Below are 14394 nucleotides of genomic sequence, written 5' to 3'. Positions count from 1 at the left end.
TTCCCTATTCTTGTTTGTGTTCCCATGCTCAACACCTGCATTCTCTGACCACAGAGGGACCTGTCAACAGCTGTAAGGACAGTACCTGTAAGGTACCAGTTACCCTCACAAGTTTGCAAATGGGGGAAGCAATGGCAGGGATTTACTGTAGCTCTGTTTCTGGTACAGTAATGTCTCTGCATGTTATATGAAGATATCAAAATGGCTCTTGCACCAAATAAAACTGAGGATTCACTTTGGTATCACTCTGGTGTCCGCATTCAGGCTGCTGTACATGAGAGGACTTCTTGATTTAGTGTCAAACAATTGTTGGCATAGAATCAGTGTCACTTCATGTGGTGAAAGGGAATGCACAAGACAAAGAAAGCTGTTGCTGTAGCTACTCCTCCAAGGAGCCTTGTAGCCTATTTTGATTTGGGCAATCTGGCTAGCAAACTGACTGGGGCATGAAGATGGTAGGAAGTCCTTATAGGTAACTGGAACAAAAACCTGTGAGGCATACACAGAACTCCAATCTTACATGCAATCCAGACAAGAACTGGAAGAAAAGTAGCAACAAAATGGAAACTGTAGTCCCATTTTTCTATTCACACCATCCCATTCTGTCATGTCTAAATAACAAAGCGCCTAGTCAGCCACATAGAGCTCAGAGCACTCTTCACCTCAGTGTGGGACTGGGCACAAGGACTTCTGTTTCCTGAGAGCTTGTGCTCCAGCTGGAGATGCTATGACCATAAGAATCACAAGTGACATAACCACTGTAAAAACAAGAGAAAACTGAATCAGTGTATTTTCCAAGTTTCCACTCACCCAAACAAACATCTGCAAAACCTTAGTTACATGCTGAACTAAAAATACCTGCTGCACAAGAAGCATTACCTGACTTTCAAGTAAGAAATCTGCTGTATGTCCAGCAAGGTATAAATGACACTTTTAGACAAATGCGCTCAAAATGTTTTCAGAGCCTGGGCAATAATATTTGCAAGTGCTGTTGTCACAACCTTTCTCTTTAACTAAGAATTTTAATCTCATTGTTTTCCTCAGGAGTAGAAAGTGCAGTGCTTATTTAAGACAACTAGTCATACACTAAGTAGTCTGACATTCTAGGGAAAAACAAATAAATAAAGTTCCATTTGTAAAGCAGAAGACAACAGTCACTCACTGGCACGATCAGAAATCATTACAAGTCCTTCTGGCAACCGCTATCCTGCTTCACTGTTTGTGAAAGCTCTTGTTATAAAAAACACACTCAAGAAGTACTTCTCTTACTTTTACACTGACTTTGTCTACAAGGTGACAAGGAAAAAAGGGTCTAATAGAGAGAAGCAGAGCCTCCTCATCTCCGGCTGTTAAGAATCAGCTTCCTGTGCTTCCCTAAGCCAACAGAGACGGCACAGGGGTACCGCTTTGTGCAAACACTGCACACAATTGGCCAGAGATGAGGGAATGGCTTTTCATATTAACTTATATGGATTTGCTGATATGTCTGATCACTTAGAAGTCAACAAGGCAGAAAAAAATACTGATAGTTTCTGTTGCAGAGGGTGAAAAATGCTCTTATTCTTTTTGTGCAAACATGCTAGGCTCGTATAATCAAACACTTGAATTCCTGTCCAACTATCTCCATCTCTCCTGTGCACCCTGCCATCAAAATATCAGAAACAAAACTGGCCTCATTTCCTGGATATTTCATATAGATCTGTGTGTTCTTAGGTATACTGTCAAGGAGCCTATTTTAAGGCTGCCATGCTCACATCTGATCTCCTACTCTGTGCTTTTAAGATATCAAATAGACTTTACCCAATAAATCTCTTGTTTCGTGCCTTGGAATCACATGGTATCTGAAATCACCAAAGGCTAAATCCTGCACCCTTCACATTCATTACATGCAAGTCAGTTACTTTGGTCTGAAAACCAAAGTAAAAACTGAGCACCAACCTTCCCTGCAGGCAAAGTTAACAAAAAAATCCGAGCCACGCGCACCAAAAAACCCCACTGGCAAGGTAGAGAAGCAGCCCTTACTGCTACCTCCAGCAATACTCATCCCTGCTCCCATTCCAGCTTTGTACCACCTCCCTCTTGCTCCATCACAGAAGGATCAAAGCTGGAGGTCATGGAGGAGTATGGCCTCAGCACTGACCTCCTCACATGTCCCAGGCTAGTCAGAAAGTCTACAGAAAATGGCACTAACCACTCAAAACCCAAGTGAGATGATTATCCCAGAGGCTCTTCCCTCTTGAGGGATATGATAAATGGGTAAACAAAACAACTCACTCAAAGTTTTTCACAAAGGCACAGAGGACCCGATTTTCCTGCTGCTCACACTGCTGCAAGGTTTGCTAGTAAGCATCTCAGCAGCAAGCTTAAACCCATGGTATAACACTGAGTAGTTACCACAAGAAAAAGAACTTCCAAGTTCTCCCTGCCAGATCTGGAAGGCTGCCCTAAGGGAAGAGTGGAGTGGGCAGCTGACAAGGCTCAACACCTCTCAAGGGAACAAGCCCCCTGCCCTTGCTCAAGCTGACCAGTCTACTGAAACACCAGGAGTCTCCCCCCCACAAAACTACAGGATCTAATCTTTGCCATTTCACAACAGCACAAAGACAACATATAAAATACATTCAAGAAACACTGTGGGAAACATGCCAGCATTTTAAGGAACGTTGCCTTTTGGACATGAAGCCTTTTTTAGCCAAACCACTATGATCTTGTTTTAGTGACTCATAGGAACGGATTCTAGATTTAAGTTTTTAAAATGGGATATTTTCTCCTCTGCTTCTAGGCTCACCTCAAGACATGCAAATGAAAAAATAGCAGGGAGAATATTAGGCTGGACTTACACTCACCAACAGACACTAAATAAGGATCTACTAAATTTGTAAAGCTTAGCTGAAGTTTCAAATATGTAGTTCTGAAAATGCAATTCCTCCTGATGTTGGGCAGGGCAAGGAGCATAAAACTATAAAAAGATACTTTGTCCCTAAAGATTGCAAGGAGCTAATCATTAGCCACCCATTCATATTGTTTACCTTTTTTATTACATTATTCTGGTACTTTCTCTTCACAAAGACCTACTCCTTACTTCTACCATATAGGTAACAAAAAAGATCCACTGCCTCTAACCCAAGTGTTTACAAAGACATTTGCAGAATGAATAACAAACAAACAAACAAACAACGTGTACATAAATTAGTGTTTGACTCCTGTCCAGCATGTGGAACGGCACACATTTCCTTTGGATTGTTTTCTTCTTTAATACAAATGACAATCAAATCTGTACCCAGAAGCAAACTGAGAGAACTAAATTTAAAATGCATTTTTCAGACCACTCTTCCCATTTTTTTCTTTTTAACTTCTTTTTTTCTGAGGCGAGAGGGGAGGAGGGAGCTTGTACCAATGTTTTGAAGTGCTCTAAGTTCTTCTGCCTTTTAACAGAAATATGTAAACAAGGTGTATGACTGTAGGGTAATGTTCTAGTCACAAAGCATTCAAGAGCCAGAGTGAAGCTATTTAAAGAATGGAGTATTCAATTCCTGAGGCCAGATGCTAGTATAAATATGAAACTATGTTCACACTGCAGATTAAATTATTTTTAGTTTCTGCATTCGAACTGCCAAAATTATTTGGGTTGGGTTCTTTTTCTTTTTTTCCCCCCTATTTTTTTTACTGTACCACAGAACTTATGGAGCCACATTTTTATGTATCTGAAGACAGGATTAAAAACACAAGCACAAAAGGGCTTTTTCAGATATTTCCCCTGTGCCACAAAATTAGATGTGCACAGTGACAAACACTGTGACAAATAAGGGTCATTCAAGGAGTGAGAAAACTAAAAATAAAGATAGAGCCCAAACATTTCAGATTCTAGAAACAGATTTTTATAGTACCTTATCATTTAATTTTCACCCCGCAAAGCTTTTAATCTGGAAATACTCAGTGTGAAAGAAAAGTGGAGACTGTGGTTTTAAAATAATTAAAGAGAAAAACATGCATTAAGATTGCACCCTGGGTTTGCCATGAGAGCTCACACAGATATTGCTAGGAGTATCAAATTAAAAGTCACTAGTAATTAATTAAAACAAGTAATAGCCCCATGACCTTGCCATAGCAAAAACATGAACGCATTCAAGACAGAAAGACAATGAACTGTCAGCGATTGAAGAAAATCCAGGCTCGGTGACTGGGCGAGTAGCTGGGTGAGGACACATACTAAAGCCTACAAGTCACCTAAAAGGCTGCCAAGGACCACCCTCATGCTGATGACCAACTCATTGATGTTATTTTTTTGGTACTGTAATTATCTTCTCTTTGCTTCACCAACTGACAAGGATGGAAGGTCCTGGAGGTATCTCAACAAAATGATTCGACTGCTCTTATCAAGGGGTTAGTCTACCAAGAAAACAGAAGTAGAACAGCATGGAGGGACATTAACCAAGCCATAAACTCTTCCCACTGTGAATACCACAGATGCCCTGGAAGGTCTGGATGTTCAGCCAGGAGCATAAACCTGTGAGAAGGGTAAGCGGAAAGACTGTAGTTTGGTTGGTCAAGAGACCTCCTGCAACACTAAGGAATGTGGAATTACTGAGCAGACTTGCTCTGCACCACGCTGAACAGGCATATTTTGCTGATGACTTACAAGAAGGATGAGGCCAGTAACACCATACAGCTGGCTGGAGGAAAGACATTAGGAGGGGAAGGGGTCCTGCAGTACTGGGGCTGTAATCCATCTAATATTGAGATGTGTGAACCGACACTAAGTACCTGTGGAGACTGTCACCGCCCCAGTTCAGGAAGGCAGGGGACACCAGACTTAATTACAAACAGGTGATGTGGGACATGCTGAAAGCTGAACATGCTCTTGAGTATCATGTCAGGTTCAACCCTGGTCCCTAATTAACTGTTCTTTATCAGGCACAAATCTGGTATCACAACAGCGAAGCCTCCTCTGGGTGGACAGGCTGGCAATCCCAGCTTTCCCCGGGTACTTACAACACGCTTTTAAAACACATTAGCCTGCACTTTCAAGAAACCTGGGACCAGAACATCTGGGCTTTGGTTGTTTTATTTCTTACTAATAAAAAGTTGAAAAAATGATGCAGCTGCAGATAAAACATTCAGGAACACAGCAGCTACCTTGCCATCCTTTACCTGTCTTCCCTTCAGTAGCCTCATTCACAGGAGCAGAACAGGACATGGGGGAGCTTGGAGGAGGACAAGAGAGTATTTCCCACCTTTTTGTTAAATTATATTTTTAATTTGTTTTAGGATCCTGGAATTGTACACCATGCAGGGATCTATTCCACTCATCACACGCACACATAACTCCCCTTAGCACTAATGGGAATGACGAATGCATTGTGAGAGGAGAATTGCCCCCTAAAACTGCAGGAGTGTGAACAAGGTTGTAAATATACCTCAAGGTTCTGGTAACATTAGAAACCAGCCCAGTGAATTTCTCATGGTTTATTATGATATCACCAAATCCCCTCTATGTATTTATAGCCTTGTAATTCACAATTATTCTGGGTCCATAAATGTTTTTGGCATCTGAATGTAGAACTGATACTATTATTTCACGTATTATGGTACTGTCCGCGAATGCTAAATTTATTCCTGCAGAGACTCCTGGAGTTCATTCATCAGATATTTTATGCTACTGTTCTTTTAATGATTCATTTATCCTTGGTAATATTTGTATTCTGAAGTGTGGCGTCTCCAGCCGACAGCACAATGCTCTGCTGAATTATCTTTTTCTTTCACAGCATAACAAAGTAGAGCACAGTCAAATTGAAGATAGCCTTTAGTACACTGTCAGAACAATACTGCTTACCAAGCATATCCAGACACATTTCTCAAACCACATGTAATGCTCTGGCTGCCAACATGCTCATAAAGTCATTAACTGGCATCTTAAAATGAGGGTGTGATACATATATTTAAATGTTTAGGAAAATCAAATGTGTGCTCTTCTAGAAGCTTATTTTGAATTTCAGCTTCTACACACATCAATTATGCAGCAGCGTGCAGATGTAAAAATACACCTTGATTTTCCACAAGCTGCTAAAATATACTCCTGCTAAAATAATACACATTATCTAGCACTAACAAAAGCTTCTTTGTGGTGTTAATTATTTGTCCTTCACAATGCAACAAAGCAAGAAGACCCAAACTGAAGGGTTACAGTGCTGAGGATTCATTTTTACAAGCAAATTATTATTATTTGCAGTAAAAATGAGGAATTTATTTTACATGGTACAAATTTTAGTAAATGAAGTGAATAAAGGTTAAGCCACACTGCTCTCCAACACAAACCTACCCAGGGAATTACAAGTCACGCTGTTACATTTTTTAAACACAGGCTTTCTCTGTCACCCACTCCCACAAATTCCAATTTATAACTACACTAGGCTTAACCCCTCCCTTCCCAAACACTTTTGTCTGTCAATGCTCTCATCACACAAGGATCACAATGCCAGCAAAGACAAGCATGAACTAAATTAACCAAAAGGGATTAAGCAGCCAAAATAGCGATACCAAGAATCTTAAAACTCAGTTTGGCAAGGGCAAGGATGCCAGAATCACAGCCTTCTCCTGCAATCCCCACAGCCCATCTTGGTGTTCACAAAGGTAACACACAATGCTGTGGGAGATCTCTGGGTTGCCCACGCTGGGAAGGCAGGTTTGCTACTGCATACTCAGCTGCTGAAGCCAGTCCCCTTCCCGCACTCTTGTCCAACACCATCCTTCTCTTTGTTGCCTACTCATCTTCCACCTTCCCTTGCCTGTCCAAGCAAAGCTTCACCTCAGCAAGCTGAGAGCCCATCCCCTCCTGTTGCTGAGGTCCTCACAAATGTTGACATAGCCACTTGCTGGTATTACACCCCACCAGAAATTGCTCCTGTGTGCCTCTGTCCTAGCAAGTGATTCAGTGAAAAAGAAGAGGGAGAAGTCTCCTCCTTCAGTTTCAGATGCACAAAGATGCTTTCTCTGACAAACTCCCATAGCACAGGCCAAGTCATCCGTAAGACGAATATTGTATCTCAGAGAACAAGCCCTAGTCTCTCTTGCAACATGGCAGTCAGAATCAGACTAAGATATTTAGGAAGACAGAAAATGACAGGCCAGGTACACTGCAGTGTGCCTGTAAACAAAAGGTAAGCCACATTCCTGGGCACAGGAGTAATGAGTAATTCAGAAAAGAAGGCAGTGAGTAAGTTGAGTCTGTCTGTTCTTCCCCCTGGACAGCAACTGACACCCAGGTCTGGCCATGGTGTCAACAGCACCCACAGAAGAGCCTGACATCTCAGCATGGCAGCCCAAGTCACAAGCCAGAACAATTCATGAGCTGGTATGAAGACAGCGTTTACTTGATTAACGGAGGGCTCAGAGTCAAAGATGACCACAGCACTCCAGGTCCCAGGCTCCAGCAGTGCAGAATTACAGTACAGGAAAGCAGAGAGGCAGGAAAAGGAGGATGTTCACAGGGCCCACCCAACTATACCACAATATTATATAGGCTCAGTTTACGGATCTCAGTACTCAGCCAATTTTCAGTTGTCTGCAATGCTGACTAAAGGCATCGATGATCTATGAGGGACCAACAGCTCTAAGTAGCAACCATGGCACACAGAGGAGACCAGTCATCACCTTCCTCCACAGCACTGGCAAGGGAAGTACAGGGACACGAAACAATAGACGTCCCAAACTTGGTCCCCCTGGGACCCAGAAACAATATGGGCAGGGACGGAAACTAGAGGGAAGGCTGAGGAGGGAAAACAGCACCCTCTAAACGCGAAGTTAAAAGAGAACATTAAAAAAGGTAAAAAAAGGAAAAAGTTTAAAAAGCAGACATTGAGATAAAGTCATACTCAGAGCACAGCAGTGCTGCACCAGGAGGCACACGTTTTCAGTTACTGGAACAAAACCTCATGGTCAGTAAGAATTAAATACAAGATCCAACAGTGACTAGAAGGGAAAAAATCCTGGAGAGCAAACACATGTGGGTTATTACACAGCCTGGCAAGGTCAATCTCGGTGCTAAAAACAGACAAAAATAAAAAGAGCCATCATTTTTAAAGGGACATTGTCCCACACTGGCTGCTTTGACACTGTTTATGAATGGTCCTTATTTTTTTATCTACTCATTTTCTAATTACGTAGGCTACTGCAGTTCCAACCAAAGGCTGCAACAGAACTCTTATTGACGGTGCAAACTGCTGCAACTTCGGCTGTATGAGAACGTGGGGTAGTTCCCTCTAGCTTCACAAGGCAGCAAAATTTAACTCTTCCTCCTCTCACTTTGCAGAAGTGATTCTTTCCCTGAAGTTTCTGAATAGAGCAGAACTTTAATTGTAAATGGCTGTGCTCTACACTAACGACAAAGTACTCTGTCATACCAATACATAATTGAAAATGCTGACACAGTGACAACTGCTATCAGCAGAATTCTGATAATCATGTTAGCTTGTTCCTGCTGCAGGAACCAGTGGGGGTGGGGAACAGCCACTGTGATTTAGGGGCTACGAAGAGAGAAGCTATGTGGGATTTTGTTTACATTTCTTGGTAGACCTTCCACATTTCAAAGAACAAAATACCCACCTCCTCAATTCCCAGGGGGAATGATACCGCCCCCTTTTACAAGGACTCAAAGGTGGGTCAAAGTTTGAGCAGCAATCCAAATTTTATCTCTTTGATAAGGCATGCTTGAAGTTTGAGATGTGTGGTGTTAGAACTCCTTTCAAGAGCCACAAATAGATGAGGCTCAACACAATCCAGTGGTGAATGAAAGGCCTCCATAGCCAGTGCTGCATATTGAAATGTTTTTGTCATCCCAATACACTTCCTCTGTAATGAAGTAGGCTGTCTCCAGAGAAAGGAAAAAATTAACAGCACTTAAATCATCCCAGCATTGCTTGGGCAAAAATGTGGCCTCAGGAAGGACCAGGTGGCTGCAGGCAACCTCCTAAGGACCCCACCAACCTCCTCCCAGGGAAGCTAGAGAGATGCAGAGGAGAGCAGCAGAGGCTCAAGACAGAGGGGCAAGTGAGCAGGGGGAGCCCCAAAATGGTATGGGAGCCCAGGTCACTTCCAGGAGAAAACGTCATTATTACAGGAGTATCGAGAGTACACCGCATCCAACAACAGCATCAGCTTCCAGCATTTACAAGGCAGCCAGCAACTGAGGCCAACAAGCCAACAAGCATTAGCTATCTTAAACCAGCTGGATGACAAATAACAAAATAAACTTCTATCTTGCCCTCTTCATGCAAGGCCAGACAAAATTGTCTGTCTGCTCAGCACCCTGGGTTACCTCCAATCCCAAACATGTTAATGCTAAAGGTAAGCGGTGACTAAACCAAAATATGTACAACCAAAGGAAGCCTTCTTGCTCCAAGGCCTCTCTGAAGAGCAAGCCCAAAAGCACAACTTCACAGCCTGCCACTGTTCTTGTTCTGTTGCACAATGCCAGCACGTGCTACGAGCTGCACAAACACAGAAGAAAATGCCAGGCCACAGCCCTGTTTCCCCAAGGGGGACATCCTCCTCCATTCAGGCTCCATGGAGAACAGCAGACAAGTCATGCAATATGCTCATCTACAGCAAAAGAACTGTATCAACTGGACTGGTTAAAATGAGTTACAGAGGTCATTCTGACCCACAAGCCAAAAACCAGCATACAGTGTACAAGGGCAAAGAGGGGAAAATGGGATAATGGGGCAGTTACAGGAGCTTTGTCAAGATCAAAATGGCATTCGGTTAGGGCAATGGGGACAGGAAGGCACAAAGAAGAGGCGAAGACTGCAGACAAACAGGGAAGGAAGGGAGGGGAAGAGTTAGAGGCATGACTTAGACACAAAGTATCCCAAGTAGCTGCACTCTCAATAGCTAACAATTAGTTGGTCAGAAAATTATTGCATCAAGTTAAGCCAGGCGAGCCTGAATTCAGCAGCGCATGCCAAACAATGAAAAAGGAGAGTCAGCCTCCGTTCAGAAGTCACCGCAAGTGTCTGAGCACACTACAGATGCAGATTATCAGCTTCGATAATGCTATAGTTTGACTACATTACGACTTGATAATCTTCATGTGGAGAAGCCTTGTCTGTTACAAAGCCACTGGCAAGTGAAATTAAAAGTCCCATGCCAGAGCCTGGTGCCCACTGGGGCTGGGCACAAGTGACTGCCTGGGCACTGAGGGGTCAGCACCTTTCTGGAAGATAGTTCATCCTCAGTCTGCTTTTCCTTCCAAAGTCCCTGCAATCTGCTGTGGATCAGTCAATTTATACATCAACACAAGATCTGATGATGAGCCTCAAACTCCTGGATGAAGCTATGCAAATTAGGAAACTGGTAAAGAAGAGAAGGTGAGCCAGTCCTGCAGCATCCAGTCCCTGCCTAGCAAGCAGTGTTGCAGGGTTCAAGACACACGAAGGCAACAACTGCTGGAAAACCACCTAAGGACTAGAAAAGGGCAACTGCTAAAACATAAACCTCAGACAGAAGCAGTACTTGGTTTTCCTGGATTTCACAGAGAACAAAGATCCAGATTCTATACCCCTAAATACATTACTTTGGGGGAAGAAATCAGGACAGGACTGATTGCTAAAATTTCTTTGGGTACCCCCTCACTGGATCCAAACAAATAAGCAGTAACCGCAGCAAGCCTGGCTACAGTATAGACCAGAGCTTGCTCATTCCCATTATGAATGCTGCCAGCGCAGGAATTGGAGTGCCCACTGTGTGGCAACCTCAGCCATACATTCTGGCATCATAAAGACTCCTAAAAGGTCAAATAAAAAGAACAGCAATGACAGTTTGGGGACCAAACCCTGACCTCTGTCACGACAAACCCATGAACCAGAGGGATGCAGACTGCCTGTCTTGGGCAGCAGGTGCTCCCACCTTCCCAGCCTGGCCTGGGGCACTGGGGCCATTTCTTCCTGGGCTAAACCCAGGCAGTGCCACAGCCCAGCCTAACCCAGACCAACAGAGATGGTGAGCACTAAATTCAGTCATTTTCCCCTCAGTCTCTTCTCTCAATTTCAGCTCTGACTCCTCTATCTTTTATTTCTTTTTCTAAAGACACATTTAGAGATGAAACCATTCATAACTGCCTATCCACAGACAGTTTGTGGCAGCATAATTGACAATGAGTCTGCTGCAAAAATGAAAATGCTGTTTTAATAACCTTGGCCTAAAATACATTCTGTTGTATGCCTCAAAGGGTTTCAATAAAAAGTCAACCTGTAGAGACATATTTTCTTGGCTTAAACAACAATCCAAAGCTTATAAATGTAGTCCAACTATAATGACATATTTATAGGCCAATAAAGCTTACACTGCAGCTTTCATACTTCACTTAAAGGAAGTCTGTAAGAAGCAATGTTATATAAAATAATTTGGATTTTTTTTCAGACTGTAGCCTGAGGAATACAAATTCGCAACTTGGCCATATTTAACTGGGACTGTTTACATTGCTTAGTTGCTAAAAATTTTGTAAAATGAAATAATTCCTCGCGGTGACTTCCCACTGGTTTACCAAATAAGGGTCTATGAGTCCATTTGTTACGAAGAAAAATCCCCTAAATAACTCTAAAAACCAAAATAAACAACTAGCGGCCTCAGTCGTGAATGATTTAATCAGACCAATTCTTCTGGAAAAACAGGTTCTCGTGTTCATTATGAATAATACATTCCTGAGCAACCCTATTTTTATAGGCTGCATTGTTGTTATTCTTTATTTTTCTCAACATTTGAAAGAAATATTCAGAAAGCTATAAATAGTCTTAGGACACAAACTGCTAGCATTCAATATTGACGTATTTGTAGGAAGGGGCAGAATGGATGACATAAATATCTCAAGAGGCAGAAAGAAGTAATTCTTAAAAAACATTTTTCAGGCTGAAATCTTGAAGCTCACACACACACAAAAACGCCGTTCCTAGATCTGCTATTTAATACAGTCCTAAGGAGAAGTTCTGCATAATTCACTAGTGATAAAAGCAACGGTGTTTTACAGAACTAAACCCAGTTTCGGCAGAAAAGAAAGGCAAGAGAGAAGAAAAAGAGAAAAGAAGAAATAAGGGGAAAAAAAGAGAGACAAGGGGGAAAAAAAAGAGAGGAGAAAGAATGAAAGAGACAGAGCTACTGAACTTTCAGTTAGAGGTGCCTGATTTCTCTGGGCTGTGGATTAACCAGAAGTCACCTTAGTTTGGGCTAAGCGAGTGCCACAGAGTATATGGCACAGGGTATATGCTGCTCACACAGGGGCCCTGCTCCCAGCAGCAGTGTGTTCAATTCAATATGCTTGTGCAGTGCCACTTCTATGGTTCTGCATCAGCCATGTTTTCATTTCATCCGGGTTATTTCACCCTTCACCGCTCCTGGATAGTGTGAGAAAACTGACTTTCTTCTATAAAGTTTTTTTTTATCTCTCTGGTAGGGATATGATTTTCTATTGCCTTCTACAGCTCAGTTCAAAAACATCTAATAGGAAAAATCTCAGAATCTACTCACTTTTATGGGATTTCTCTGTAATGGAAACATGCTGTTTCATAGGAAAAAAGGGGTCCAGAAGATCACTTTGCTTATCCAGGCTATTTCAACACCTGGTTTAGCAAATTCCTTGTCTACAGCTAGGGTTAAACATGGGCATCACTACAGACTCATGCATGGCCTGCCAAACTAGTACAAGAAGGGTTTTGCTCCCTTGATCCAAGTTCTGCACAAAGTACTCTGCACCATCACAGCTGCCTCATTCTGCCCAGTGAGGAAGCCCTCTGTGAAACATCTCCATCCTGATTAGGACAGGAACTGCACTGTGGTGTTTGAAATGGTGAATGTGCAGCAGATCGCCTCTCCATTTTGAATGATTAGCCTTGCTAATATAGCTGTGCTCATGCTCTCACCAGAGACACCTTTGCATGACAGTGCACTGCACTCCCTCACAGTTTACAACCCCATCCCATTGTGCTGGAGACCTACTGCAAAAGTTATTGCTAATAAATCTTTGATCACTGCAGCTGACCATTGCTCTGTTGGCGTGATGCTAAGTACTGGAAAAGGTCTGTGGGCACATGTCAGAACAGGCAGTAAACCTGCCATTTTGACAGCAGATACACACCAGCAGCTCACATTTCCTTGCCTACAGCTAGGGAGATGACGATTGCCAGAGCGCAATGCCAACTTGACCAACCACTCAGAATGAAAGAAGTAAATCTTCTTCACCTGGTAGGTGTTGAACCTCCATTCCATAGTTAAGCCAAACAGCAGAGCTCATGGGTTTCTACGTGACACAACCAAATAGGTCTTCTTCATAAGCAATGAAGATCATGTTTTTTCTGAGTTTTTCTCAGATCCAGGAAGCAAAATATGCTTAAATTCTTGGGTCTGGTGAATGAATCATCCTAGTACTGGATTTAAGGTATTTCTTTGGTTGCCTTTCCAAGGCTAGATCAGCGGTCTGTATCAACGTGCCTAATCAGCTATTGGTCTTCTTGAACCTTTGGTTTCAGTTCTGTCAACCAGTCATAATGAAGAAAAATGCAATCATAACCAAACATTAGTCAAAATACTGTTTTCAAGTGGGGAAAAAAAAAAGACCCAACAATAAAGCCAGAGCCACCAACTGAAAATGAGCAACATCAGAATGTGGGTTATCAAAATTATACCATATAGTTTGCATTCCACAAGCATTTTCAGTATAACCCCTACTTTCAAAGACTTAACATGCAACTATAAGCTTTAGGCTTAAAGATAATTTTCTTTGGCTCCTAGGGTAGATAATAACAATTTCATAACTTACCACAAGGTGGGTTTTTTTTATTTGTTAAAAACAAAACCAACAGAACATTAACACACAAAAGTTCTTCTGACACAACAAACAAATGCAAATAAATGTGCTGCGTAAAGTAGATGCCAGGGCAATAGCAGAGACAATTACTGCATGTAATTATGAACCAGAAGAAACCACTCAGAAGAGTAAAAGAAAAGAGAAAGAAATGCATGGGTTATTTTTTCCCCTGGAGAAGTAATGAAAAATAAGAACTTCAAATCATACTTTAATCTTGCAACCTATGAATCTAATGGTGAAATATGAGATTGACAAAATCACTGCACCATTCGATAAGATCAGAAAAACAAGATGCAGAAGATAAATCCAAGACAGATCTTCAATTCAGTGTAACTTGGTTTTGATGCCAACATAGTAACATCATTATAAAACTGATCTTGGCCCTGCATCTCCTATTTACATATGGGAGAAAGCATTTCCTCACATGCATCAGCTTCATCTTTTAATTTCATAACTTTCCACCCATTATGGCCTAAACTTGATGCTCTTCAAACTTGAGACATTTGTTAAAAGTTTGGTACAACAGAGAAACATCCCTCTGA

The 14394-nt window shown here is 42.1% G+C and overlaps 1 protein-coding gene across 3 annotated transcripts in view; it reads right to left on the bottom strand.

Annotated features, from left to right (window-relative positions):
* ARID5B (AT-rich interaction domain 5B) overlaps positions 1-14394 on the bottom strand; it is a 116257-nt gene that overhangs the window by 87406 nt on the left and 14457 nt on the right. The window lies entirely within an intron of this gene.

This window comes from Dryobates pubescens, chromosome 30 (genome assembly GCF_014839835.1).
Source record: "Dryobates pubescens isolate bDryPub1 chromosome 30, bDryPub1.pri, whole genome shotgun sequence".
Taxonomy (NCBI): domain Eukaryota; kingdom Metazoa; phylum Chordata; class Aves; order Piciformes; family Picidae; genus Dryobates; species Dryobates pubescens.
The sequence above is the reverse complement of the archived record's forward strand: the minus strand, read 5'-3'. Positions and strand labels throughout refer to the sequence as shown.